General features: G+C 40.7%; 5 non-coding genes across 5 annotated transcripts; 1 reads left to right on the top strand and 4 right to left on the bottom strand.

Annotated features, from left to right (window-relative positions):
• Window positions 1-3,665: 3,665 nt before the first annotated feature.
• TRNAA-UGC (transfer RNA alanine (anticodon UGC)) lies at window positions 3,666-3,737 on the bottom strand. The gene has a single exon. It is a non-coding gene; the product is annotated as a tRNA-Ala (tRNA).
• Window positions 3,738-4,470: 733 nt separating this feature from the next.
• TRNAF-GAA (transfer RNA phenylalanine (anticodon GAA)) lies at window positions 4,471-4,543 on the top strand. Its single transcript has one exon. It is a non-coding gene; the product is annotated as a tRNA-Phe (tRNA).
• Window positions 4,544-5,465: 922 nt separating this feature from the next.
• On the bottom strand, window positions 5,466-5,539 carry TRNAT-AGU (transfer RNA threonine (anticodon AGU)). The gene has a single exon. It is a non-coding gene; the product is annotated as a tRNA-Thr (tRNA).
• Window positions 5,540-10,112: 4,573 nt separating this feature from the next.
• On the bottom strand, window positions 10,113-10,224 carry LOC115848832 (U6 spliceosomal RNA). Its single transcript, XR_004037843.2, has one exon. It is a non-coding gene; the product is annotated as a U6 spliceosomal RNA (small nuclear RNA).
• Window positions 10,225-10,700: 476 nt separating this feature from the next.
• TRNAF-GAA (transfer RNA phenylalanine (anticodon GAA)) lies at window positions 10,701-10,773 on the bottom strand. The gene has a single exon. It is a non-coding gene; the product is annotated as a tRNA-Phe (tRNA).
• Between the last annotated feature and the right edge of the window lie 2,710 nt (window positions 10,774-13,483).

Genomic DNA, 13,483 nt, shown 5'->3' on the forward strand with positions numbered 1-13,483 from the left:
GCTTTTCAGCCCAGAGGCAGCCGAATTGAATTCCACACCAGGTTGGGTCGGAAGACGGCCAACGAACATCCTTTATCCAGCTGACACTCATTGTTTGCTCACGCATCACCACATGTTCTGAGATTGTTTTCAGTTCTGGTTCCACATCTCCCCACCTCTTGAGGATTATGTCTACAAAGGATTTCAGGGGGAAAAAAAATCTTTAGTTCTATCAACTAAAAAAAATCTAAAGTTCTATCAACTTAAAAAAAAAGCTGTCATGGGAATTCCCTTGGTGGTCCAGTGGTTAGGACTTCACGCTTTCGCTGCTGAGGGCGCAGTTTCAGTCCTTGGTGGGGGAGTTAGGATCCTGCAAGCCACGCAGCACAGCAAAAGAAAAAAAAAGAAAAAAGAAAAGAAAAAGAAAAAAGTGACATTTTTCTAGACTGGGGGAATGAAAGGACAAACACAAGGCAGCGAAACAACATTGGGGAACCTAGCAACTGTCAAACTGCTTTCCCTGAAGGAACCCATTATCACAGTGGGAAAACCTGCAATTCTTCAGAACATGAAAATTCGAGGAGGTCCTGGGTAACTCAAAGCTGATAGTATTGGACGCGTGGGAAAGAGCAGAGGTAATAGCTCTTTTCTCACTGGGATGCTTTCAGCTTTGTGTAAGGCCAATGACCTCCATGAGTCCAAAGCCCTAAACTATACTTCTTTATCATGATCTTCATATAATACTGATGGAAGTAATCCAGGAAGCTTTTCATTTAATGGCTTGAAAATACCGGACATAAGTGTTTATTGGTGAAGGCAGGGACGACTGGAGGCACGCAATTCCAATTCTTCTTGCCTTAGCCTTCTAAGCCCTTTTCTTGAGAAAGTGAATTCAGAAGCATTTGTATTAGGGTGACATGTTACAGGAAGGAGAATTTGTTTTGACACAAACTGTGGGCTTTTCAAATCATGGGGAGGGAATCCTGATTTTAGTTCAGCCTTTTAGAGCTCTTCCAACTAAGCTATGTTGACCAAATCTCTACTGTCATCATCAGCACTAATAATTTTCTCCACTTTCAAGTTTGGAAAGCACAGCAACCCTTGAGAGATGTTGTTCCCTTTTTCCCTCACTTTGAGAAAGTTGGTGTTTGATATCCTGCCACATGTGGTAATTAGTTTCAACTACTAGCAACAATGGGTGTGGGAGGGAGTGAGGAGAGAAAATCAGTGGGTAGGTTTTCTGTTCCTCAGTCTTCAGTCTTTTAATTGACATAGGCAGAGCCGAGAACACAAAGGAATCCATTAACAAAAATTGACTATGAACCTCTTTTCCTTTCCTTTGTATCTTTTTCTTTCCTTTTCCTGGGTAAACTGTGATATGGAACAAAAGGGAGCATGGGCTCACTCTCTTATTTCTTCTTATCTTACTTGTGGTGATGCAGTTAGGTTGGTAGATGCCAGAGTCATAGAGTTGAAATAGATCAGCTTAAAAGCAATCTTTTGGGTAACGGATTTACTTTGGATGTGAGCAGGGGAAAAAAAATGACTAAAGAATTTTTTTTGATGGGGAAATTTGGATGTGTTCTTGAAATATAGTATTCGTGAGGAAAGGGAAAAGCAATAATGGAGTCCAAGATTACCTGGATTCTCCTGCATGCTTAGCTTATGCTCTACCAGTGAGCTACACAACCAGATAGACCCTATACTTCAGTAAATCTATAACTGATGATTGCCCTGCTTCTTATTGAGGAGTCATTTTTCCTTTTCCCCTACACTGTTTCCAACTTTTATTTGGAAGCCAGATGGAACTTGGCTTTCTTCTAGGAAGGTCTTTAGAGCATGTTAGGGTGTTCCTTCACTTCTCACATCCTGCCGTTGGCTTCAACTAGCTTCTGAAAAGCAGGACCTTGAGGGGCAAATCCAGGGCAGCAATAGAATGAGAAAGTCATAAATATATACAGTCCAGTGATGTTTTGCTCTGTCTTAATCTAGACTGAAAGACAACTTCGGAGGTGCTTTCAAGGGTCCGCTAGACAAATAAAACAGTGAATTGAATGACGAAAGGTAAGGGAGAAATTTGATGTAACGTGGTAGAACAACACAGGATTTGGACTCTTACTGGAGTCCAATACTTAGTACTTAGGAAGACTTACAGGTAGATTGGATTATGCAGACAGTGATGCCTTTCACAAAGCTAATAAAAACAGGGGAAGTGGTGGGAATTCTGTTTGTTGTTGTTATTGGTTTGTTGATTTATTTTTGCGTCGGGAGCATAAGATGGGGTAATAAAGGGGTAACGTTGAGTTTGGGGTTTGGTATGACATATTTTAAATGCCTACAAGATGGCCTCTTGAGGATGTCTACCTACACACATTATAACCTGAATCTGGAATTCTGTGGACATCTCTGAACCTCAAGTTTGGACACATATGTGGCTAGGAGTAGAAAGACTCCGAAGAGTAGGTAGAGTGAGAACTTAAAGTTATGCATTCAGACATGTAGGTAACGGGACTTCCCTGGCGGCCCAGTGGTTAAGACTCGGTGCTTCCACTGCAGGAGTCACGGGTTCAGTCCCTCGTCGCGGGATTAAAATGCTGCGTGGCACGGCCAAAAAAAAAAAGACGAATAGATAAGGAGGTTATTGTTAGGGCTTGTGAAAAACAAAGAAATGAGATTGCTCCTAGGCTGATCTCATTCTTCTTTGATTTATACTGGTTATTGTTATGGTCCTAAAGTTTCCTTAGAAGACCAATAAAAGTCTCATTTTCTGCCATCAGCTTCCACATAAAGTGATTATCTCTGCAGAAATTGCAGATCTCTTAAGCTGTCTGTAAAAGGAAACAGCATCAATTCCACCAGTCCCCAAAGGACAACCTTTGAGCAGAAATACTGTCCATGGGGTCTGGTTTATTGAAAAGGAACGTCTCCTGCCTCCACCGCACCCACTTGCTGCTGAGCATCTGCTTCTCAACGTTTTGAGAATTCAGTGGAAAGGATGGGAAGGGAACAAAGAGATGGCTGACTTTTTAGAAACCAACACCTCTCCATTACTTGAATTTATCTGAAAGTCAAGTGTTCTCTAGGGCAGGGGATGAACATCACTTTGTCTCCAAAATTAAAGCAGGTTGGTGGTGGGGCTTTCTTTATTTTGTCTTTTTCTGGGCTCTTACTGGAGAAACAGAAGTCCTTGTTCGAATTCATGTGTTCTATTCCAGGTATGTGATAAAAGTTCATGAATAGTCGTGTGTCTAAGGCATTTGGTTTGCAGTTCAAAGTGTTTTTCCAGGGACGGTTGGAATCCTGCTCACAGCACCCTAATTTTTCACGTGGCTACTGTCTTTAGGATTAGTTATTCTGGCCAAAGAAATTGCACACGGGTTTCTTTCTTTTTCTTTTTTCCCATCTTACTTTGGATCTTCCTTCTCTTAAGTAGTATGGTAAAATGGTAGTTCAGGTGAAAAAGCTGGTTAAATTGGGGACATTCGCGGATGTGGAATAAGCCTGTTCTTTTTTTTTTTTTTCCTTCTCTTGTTTATTCCTTCTGCTGTCCCAGCAATCATGTTTACTTTCCATGTGAGCAGGGGGAAAAAAGTGACGAAAGGTGGAAAAGTAGGAGAGCAGATTCCGCGGGGCTGAAGGAATGTAAAAATATACAATATATTGGGGAGCAGAAAACGAAGTGCTCGTGGAGGTGCCGGGGATTGAACCCGGGGCCTCATACATGCAAAGCATGCGCTCTACCACTGAGCTACACCCCCGAGTAGTAGTGGACTCTTTTTTTGATATATTAGGAAATATGCCCATTTTCCGTATTCTTTGGCAAAGCTATTTTCTTTCGTCAGAAAATTTATTCTGTTAACTCCACTATTTCTACAGTTTTTAAATTAGATTTTTTTGGTGGATGTCTATGCTCAAGAATAGTAAATTCTAAAAACAAAAAAAAAAGAATAGTAAATTCTAAACCCAAATTTTTACCTTTCCTGCTCGTGGTTTCTTCTCAGCCGGGTCAGTCCTCTCCAAGACCTTCTCACCTGGGCCAAAAGACAGAGTAGATGGAAGAACATAAAAGAAAGGAAATTATCACCTTTTATCATCACTCGAAATCATAACAGGAAACAAAAAACTGATCCCACGTTCACAAAAATTAATCTGTTTCTCAGCATCTTTGAAGATTATGCAAGAACGAACAAAAAGAAGAAAAAATAAGGGACTCTAAGAAATTAAATTTTTTTTTCTGTAATTTTCTGAGCTGTGTCGGAGTAGCAGAGAGGCTTTCTAGAGAATCCCTATTACTTCTCTCTCCACCTACCATCCCACATTGCCAGGAATTGGATGCAAGCACCATACATGGAAGACATTCCAAACTTTTGGGGGTGAGTAAGTATATTGGACAATTAGACAGCAACACTTGCAGAGTCTGAAACATTCTAAAAACGGGTTGAAAACAATCTCAGTTTTGAAAAATGTGTCAGAGAAGTTTATATTTAAGGACCCGAAATAGCTCAGCTGAGAGAGCATTAGACTGAAGATCTAAAGGTCCCTGGTTCAATCCCTGGTTTCGGCAAGTCTGAGTGTTTCAGCCTACAGCCGGTAGGAGGGGCAATCTTAGCAACTCCCGCGACGTAGTACCTGAAACTCCAATCTTTAAATTGAGGTCTTGTAATTGATGTCACATGAGCAAAGGAAATGTCCGGCATTCCTTGCTTCTCCCGTATGCGTGCGACTGCAATGGCCTGTGAGTTTTGAATTTTGATTCATCTTTAATGAATAGTAAAATTCGTTCTTATAATTTACGATGCTATTTTCCCTTAATAATAATGACATCAAATGGCAAATTAAGAAATACCATAACACGTCGAGAGAGCGAGGAAGAAAAAAAGCTAAATTTATGTTTTATTATCTTTACCGGCATCTTTCCCTGTTTTTTGGGTAAGGGACCCTACATTTTCATTTTGCCCTGGTCCCGTACATTATGCAGCCGGCCCTGACCAACATTAAATCGACATTCTATGCTTTCACAAATTTCTTGGGCTAATTACATCTTACCTCCACACCCACTCTCAGTCTTCCCACACACCTATCATTGAATTATAATCTCGAGCACTGGCGAGTTTCGTATTAAAATCCACGCCCAGAGTCTACAGTGCCTCTCTGAATTTCAATTAGTTGTTCTTAATTCTTTACATGAAATTAGGATTGGGATACCTGAGATAACATTGCAAGGAAAATCCCAAGGGAAGATGTATTTCCAATAGGAAACATTAAGAAAATAGGCAGTACACTAAAATCAGTCCTGCTCTTTGCTTTCTTAATATAGTCCTGCGTTGTGCGGATGTAACAAACTCAGTTCCATTTTGTTTCCAAAGCCGTTGGAAACTACCTATTAATGGGTGGCTGGTAGGCTGCTGGTAGGAAAAACCCCGCCAAAGTCGAATTTTAAGAGAGCAAAAGATGCACTCGGAGAAACGGACAGGTCACACCTAGAGAGGCCCCGCTGGGATTCGAACCCAGGATCTCCTGTTTACTAGACAGGCGCTTTAACCAACTAAGCCACGGAGCCCACGCTGTGAGTTTGTTAGGGTTTTCTTCTGTCAGAGAATGCATTTGTATTGCTGTATTTCAGAATAGGACCTGAGACGGGAACTATATATTCATCTCTTTTTAATAATAAGACATCTTTTCGTGGACTTTCATACTCTTGGCTTTTGACTGGGGTCAGAGCCACCCAACCAATGAATAACAGCTTTGACCCAAGCGTTATTCATCTGTCTTTTTTCCTTTCGCTCTGCATGACCTCACTGTATTTGGCGTGGAGCCTCGATACTGCCTCAGGGAAACTCAGGCAGAAAAGTTCAAGCAAGATAGAAAGGCAGAGACTATGCGTAGATTTCCTCAGAAAGCACTGGGCCACTGACTTTGGTAAACTGCAAGGAAATCAATATTCCGAGTGAACCATTTTCTCCAGGAGACGAAACTAGCAAAACCATAAAGGCTCAAAATCTACCTCGTCCACCTGTGGTCAGGGTTACTTCAACCCCTCCGTGCTGGCGTCTGAGAGTCCCCACGCTTCGCCGCGGGCATCTGGGTTGGTTTCTCCTTCTCTGGAAAAGGCCCTGCACTACCAGGCCTTTCCCACATCTTTACACCGGTATCCCTGCCCTCCACTGCTCCTGTCTGGCAGAACCGCGGCTGACAAAGCTGGCAGAAACTTCGAAGAGGAAAATAAAGTTGCCTCAGGAAATAAAGGTCCAGTTGGAGAGAGGACACAAAACCGCCAGGAGCTAAATGAAGACGAGACAAGGCAAGACAGTCCCTGCTCGCAAATCTCTTGGCCCAGCAGGTGATCGGGAACCCTGTGGTGGGATCCTAAAGACCTGGTTCTGAAAACCTCAGAATAGACCGTCCCATCAAATACTGCGACTGTGTTAAGCAGTCTTCTACCAAAAGAAGACAACAGGAGGGGGATGATACATGGCTTGGGGACATGACCTGAAAATGAAAAGCAAATTAACTTTTTGTCACACCCTTCATGCAACTGAACAATTCCCCAAACCTTAAAACCAATAAAGCTCAAAGTAGACGCTATTGCCTTTAGCCAAATTTTGACCTGTCAGTCAACCCAGATACGAATTTAAGATTCTTTTTTTTAATTTTAAGGTAATCCTAAATCATTTCATTTTCTGTCTTACTTTGAAGTTTCATTCCGACCTCTCTTACGGGTGTGAGGTCCTATCTTCCTGAGGACAGAAATAACATAACTAACTCTCCAGTTCCTCTGTACCACAGGTCAGTTCCCCTCTCTGCCCATTAACAAGACAGAAACTCAACTGGCTCTGGGGATGTCACTGGAAATATATATGAAAATATATCAATATTTCTTAATATACACTTAATATATTAAATAAAAATTTAAATATATTAACATTAATGTTATGATAAATAGCAAAGTCAACCACAAGCAACCTTCCAAAGTAGAGAGAAAAAGGTACATAAATGTTGTAAACGAATGTCAGTAGTACCCAGACCTGGGGAATGGCTTGAGAACTTGATGAAAGTATAGATTCCTGGGCCCACACACAACTCCTAAATGAATTAAAAATAAGGCAGGAATCTTTATAATTTAAAATCTTCTTCATATTTTACAGATGGCCAGCCAGGTTAGAGAACCACCATTGGTCTAGAAAGTTAAGTGAGTGGAAGTAAGACAATCTGGTGACAAACTTCATCCGGAAGTGGTGGTTAGGGAGGGAGAGGGGTGGGCAGAATGATTCCTGGGTTCTTGAAGAAAGATAGGCAACAGAGGTTGAGGGATTTACCATAGTAACTTTTTAAAATAATCAGGCTTGGCTTAGAAACAATAGTAATGAGACAGTTTTTAAAAAGAGAGAATTATAAAATTTTGGGCCGGGGGAGGGAAATGATGATTATTTGCACATGATAAAAAGAAAATGAAATAATGAGCTTTGATTCCAAAAGTTTAATGCTGACTTCCTTGGAAAGTAACCACCAGTCTTCAAAGCTTGTTAATGGTTCCATAAAACTCCTTTTATTTTGGGTCTGTTACCCAGATACCAGATTCTAATATTGTCAGTAGGGTGTTACAATTCATTCTGTTGGCATCTTCCTTATCTGGCCAAAGAATTATCAATGATTAAAAAAAGCTAGCTGATTTGTTGTCTTAAAATTTTGTAACAGAAAGGTTAGTTTTTAACAGTTTAATGCCACGACATGAATGCATGAACTCAACCCCATTGGGCAGCCTGGAATGGAACCCCACCTATGCTGAATCAGAAGTTCCAGCTGTCGCTCATGCACTATCACATTCTGAGATTGTTCTCAGTTCTTACTACACACTTCATCTTGTGAGTTTTGTTACAAATAGCATCAGAACAAAACTTCAGAAATGCACCTACTCTTCATTTTCGTTTGAAGGAGGGCAATTTTTAAGAACAGATACGGGGCAGCAGAGTAAGAGTAGTAGAGAGAACAAAGCCCTCACATTCCTTTCCCTCTGAGAATGCAATGACTGACAGGAAAGACTGGCACAGAAATTTGAAAGAATAAAATTAAATAGCTGAAACCTCTGAGATGGGATCACTTTTGTCTATGCAGCTGATGATGGCCATTTTTCCCCCAAAGCCTTTCAACTTTAGCTGCTGGCTTCTCCAGTATTTTCTGTGTGATTTTCTGACATGTACCTGGCAGGGTTTCCTTAATATATTTATATATGATGACAAAGCATGGAATTTCGATTCCACCCCCCATTTCAGCCCCCTAGACAATTCACTTCAAGGATGGAGGAGGGTGTCTGTGGTCAGGAAGCTTCTACATGCGAATTGGGAAAGAATTATTGACTAAACATGACCATCGCCACCATACTATGGGAACAGATACGAGTACTCTCGTGCTAAAGGATCTCTCAATCTAGCTATTTCAGTCACACTAGAAAACTCTACACTTACTGACTCAAACACTCATTTTAATGAATTGAGGTTTGGATAACAACAGCATTCTTATGAGAAGTGGATTTATTGTGCAACGTCTACCCATGCAAGGTAGAACTGAGATCTGTAGACTTCAATGTCTGGTGACTGCACTGAGTTGCCCTCAGTGGAGCCTGGAAGATAAGGAGGGAGTGGAAGAAAATTAGTGGGCAGGCTTTCTGCTCCTCAGAAACCTGTCTCTCAAGAAAGGCACAGCTGAGAAAATAGGGGTAGGAAGTTGTGCATGGTCCTCTTATTTTTTTCTCTTCCCATTCTTCCCCCCCTCCCCCTCCCATCCTCAATTATTTTTGCAAATGAATCATTTACTGGCTTGTGAATGTGCATTTGGTATGTTTACTGCCCTGGGTGAACAGTATCTTCCTTTGTTATCCCGCTCCACGCAGCCTTCCTTGTTCTGACACAATCAGGTTCGGTAATGGACTCCAAAGCCCTTGGGGTAGAAATGCTTGAGTGCTTAAAGCAACCAACTAAATTAGATAAGTAGTCTCCCTTGAATGTGAGCAGGAAAAGATGAGTAGAGAAATGCAAAAGCAAAAGTAAGAAAAAACCAAAAAAAAGAGAAGAGGTTCTGACATGGTCAGGAAAATGCAGCTGTGAAATGCGAGCATGGAGATAGGGAAGATTAAACCTAGGACTTCTTCCATGCTCCGTAATCTGGCCACAACTCAGCTACATCCACCCGGACATGTGGCTGCTGAGAAAAAGTTTTTGACTAATTACCTTCCTTTTCTGGATGTCTTCGAGGATCTAATAGTTGGCAGAAGAGTTTAGTCTGTTCAGTTCCTTTATTTTGTGAAGCACCTACTCTGAATCTGGTCTTGTGGCTACATCAAGAGAAGGGGCACTGCAGCCCAGATGAAAAGACACTTGGTCTTCCCAAAGTTAGCTGGCTCTGAGGTCTGCTTGCCAAGGGACTGCCTGAGTAGCAGTTCCATCCACCCAAAGAGAGAAGCCCATTATGGAACCTACCCTTGTATCTTCAAATGCTCACTCCTTCAACTTTCTTCCCCTCTGCTTACACAGCCGGCAATAAAAATGAGAAACATAATGCAGAGGGATGTGAGGAAGAGTAGCGTGCTTCCTTGAGAATTTAACTGCATATGGGGAAATTAGAGACAAAGGATGAATTCACAATACTTGTGGCGAAATGAAACACTTCCGTTTCAGGCAGTGACATTTTCTAGTGGATTGTACAGCTCTGGTTCTTGAAGACAGAAAGAAAGGAGGAGGAAAACAAAGTATTCCTGAGAGCTAGCTATTATAGAGTTTTTTCAAATGGAGTTTTCTCTGCAATGAAGAGAATGCAGAGGAGATTTCCACTAGGACAAGATCTACCAAATGAATTAGTTGTTTATATGTGCAGTACCTAGATCTATAAGTTTGGGTAGTTCGCTAGTTAAGCTTTCAAATTTTTAGCTGGGGAAACAACGTTCGAATCCCTAGCAGTTTAGTATTGCAATGTTCGCACTTGTTCTGTAGTTATTGGGGAAGGCGGGGCGGCCGGGATATGACTCCAGTTATTTTTAACTGGCAGAAAGCAACTGAAATCTTGCCTGCTCTTAAAGTTCTGAGTATTTGCATGGGATCCTTTACCCTAGTGGCTGATAAACTATTGCCTGCGAGCTAAGAATGATTTTGGAACGTTTCACGAATTTGCGTGTCACCCTTGAGCAATGGGTCATGCTCACCTTCTCTGTATCTTTCCAATTTTAGTATATGTGCTGCCGAAGTATGTGAGCACCGTTTTTTATTTTAAAAGATTGAAAAATAAAACGAAGGATAGTATTTTGTGACACGTGAAGTTTATATGAAATTCAAATTTCGGTGTCCATATATAAAGTTTTATTCGAATACAGCAACCTCATTCATTTACACATCATCTATGTCTGCTGTCGGGCTACAACAGGAAGTACTTGTGACAGAGACGGTACGTGGTTGCTTTTTCCCTTCCCACTGCTGCTGTGCGCAGTACACATCACAGTGACTCAGTGATCGTTCCTCGTTTTTCAGTGTCGCACACATAATATTTTATTATTTTTTTTAAAGTAGCAGTGCTTACACATCACTTAAAAACAATAAACGTGGGCCTCAACTGCGAGCTCCTGCATGGCTGAACTATGGCCACAGCATTGTGTTTATTGTGCAATTAGGCTTTAACATACTAAAGGAGTATGGTGTATCGTGAGCATCATTTCGTATTCACTAAAATGCTAAGCTTGCCGAAACCCGGAATTGAACCAGGGACCTTTAGATCTTCAGTCTAACGCTCTCCCAACTGAGCTACTTCGGCTAACCGAAAAAATGACTTCTTGACTTTTCTTTTTAATATTTAGATTATTTTCAACTTCGGTCTTTGGAAGGTTTCAGGTTTCTTAAGTATGGCTCTCTAGTTGGCCAATATATTTGCCCACCCAGGAAGACTTGGAATAAATTGTCTTCCATGTATGCCAGTTGGATCCAATTCCTGGCAGCGCAGGATGGACAGGTATAAAACAGATTTTAAAGAGAGGTGATAATGAGGGATTCAATGGAAAGCCTTTCTGCTCCCCTGCGTCCTGTCACTTGACCCAGGGCACTGTTCAGAAAGTAAGGGAACTTAAAGGCAATATTTTTTTGGATCCCTTATTTATCTCTTCTTTTTGATCCTTTCTCTCTCACAATCTCCAAAAATGCTGAGGTATGGAATCCAATAACGCTATAAATTTGCTTAAAGAATGCAATATACAGGTTCATTACCAGAATGCAATATACAGGTTCACTACCAGTGTATATACAGGTTCATAAACACTCGTCACAGTACTCCAACTGGCAGGACAGCAACTGTCACAAAAATTAGAAATTTTAAAATGGCATATCTCATTGCAATAGAATTTCTTCACACACACAAAAATGTTTTTAATGAAGATGAGGTTGCAACCAAGTCATTCTATAATTGGCTCCTCTGTAAGTCATGCATTTATCACGGAGAAGTAATTACAGAGTGTTTACTTGTAGTAGCCAAAGAAATACATCCAGGGAGTTCCCTCGTGGCCTAATGGTTAGGAATCCAGGTTTTCACTGTTGTAGTCCGGGGTTCAACACCTGGTCAGGGAACTGAGACCCTACAAGCCACAGGGTGTGGCCAAAAAATTTTAAAAAAGTCTAGAGAAAAGAAATCTAAGACCCCGCTGACTGAGCCTTGAGGACATCAGGAGCAACATCGAGTTGATTTTAAAAATAAGCAAATGATCTGGCATCATTTTCTTTGACTCTTGATGAGTCAGTCTAACAGATGTTACTGACATTATTCAGTAGTTTATTCAAGGAGTCAATGTCAGTTTGAAGTGACTGAAGAAATAACCTACATGAATAGTCTACATGGAAAAACTCCAGGTGAGACTATTTTGTGAGAAGTTGAACAAAGAGCAATTCATTACAACCTGCCACAATATGTTTCAACCGGTGGTGGTAAAATTATGAAGGGAACAGAAAAAGACTTAGTTGAACAAATTTTAAAACTTGTGAGAAAGGTAACCCTACAGGACCTCTTTGAATTTTGGAGGCAATATAGAGTCTTCCAGACCTAATAATGTAATGGTCTTAACAAGTAGCCTGGAAAGCTACCAGTTTTATTTAAAGCCCAGAACAAGAGAAAGTTCTGCAGTAGGTCCAGGCTGTACGAAAGCTACACTATCACTTTACCTGTATGACCCAGCAGAGTACTCAAATGTCTATGTAAGACAGAGATGGTATTTGGAGTTTTTGGCATTCTTCTATTAGTGAATCACAGGGCAAACCTTTGGGATTTGGTGCAAAACTATGACATCCTCCTCAAATTTTTATTCTCTTGTTAAAAAATCATTTTTGGTCTATGTTATGAGAGAGAATAAATGCTTGGGCATGAGTCACTATGAGACTTGAGCTTACAGTCGTGACCTACTTGTTCTCTAATCCATCTAGCCATAAAGTTGTGCATGCACAGCATCATTTCATTATTAAGTATAAACAGAATATATGAGCAGGGCCGACACACATGAGTCATTTGCATAGAAAAGTGGCTTATATTCCCATGGCTCCTACACTTGGTACTTTATCTCTTCAACCCCCATTCATAGCCTCATAGTGAGTTCCCTGTAACTGAGGAAGAAAAAAAACAAAACAAAACAGGACTGGTTTGTCAGTAATTCTGCACCCTATGCTGACGCCACACATATGTAAGCAGCTACCATAGCACCTGAAGGCCAGTGGTGAAGGTAAATCCCCCCAGCGGGCATGACTTCACGCAGGGCACGTGATTGTTCATTTTACTTGGAAGGACAGATAGAGCAGAGGGATCCACGCTAATTCATGACAAGTGACTAATAGTTTGGCTGGATGATTAGTACTTGGAGGGAAAATTGCTGAAAAGTCATGACAGAGAGGTCTGGGAAAGAAACAGAGGGATAGATTTTACTAAATGGGCAGATGTATAGATTACTAAATAATCTAAGGATTATTTTCAATGTAGATGCTCTCCAAAGAGCAACCTCCTAAGAGGGGGATCTTAATAGGCAGTTGGACAAGATGACCCGTTCTCTTGATGTTTGGAAGCTTCTCCTTAGCCGTCACTGTCCTGTCCAATGGGATTATGAAAATATTGGCCACGGTGACAAAAATGGAAGTCATATATAGCTCAGTAACATAGACTTCTGTACACTAAAATAGAGCAGATTGAAACCACTGCAAAATGACTAAACTACCAACATACTTAAAACATAAGTAACATTAACATCATAAAATGAAATAAATTCAAAATAAAAAGAGTTCTGTGAAAGGAAGATTGAACTAAAATGTCAATAGGAGTAGATGTTTAATATTTTTCATAATTTCATTAGTGATCCAAGGGATTTTTATAAAATGGCACTTGATTTAAAAAACTATGACTGCCAAGGCATTATGAAAGGTTGCATCAAAGATACTAGCTTGAACCTGTTGCATGAATATATGGCAAAATAAAATAAAAATAAAGTGATTCAGTATTG

Source organism: Globicephala melas, chromosome 11, assembly GCF_963455315.2.
Source record: "Globicephala melas chromosome 11, mGloMel1.2, whole genome shotgun sequence".
In the NCBI taxonomy this organism is placed as follows: Eukaryota; Metazoa; Chordata; class Mammalia; order Artiodactyla; family Delphinidae; genus Globicephala; species Globicephala melas.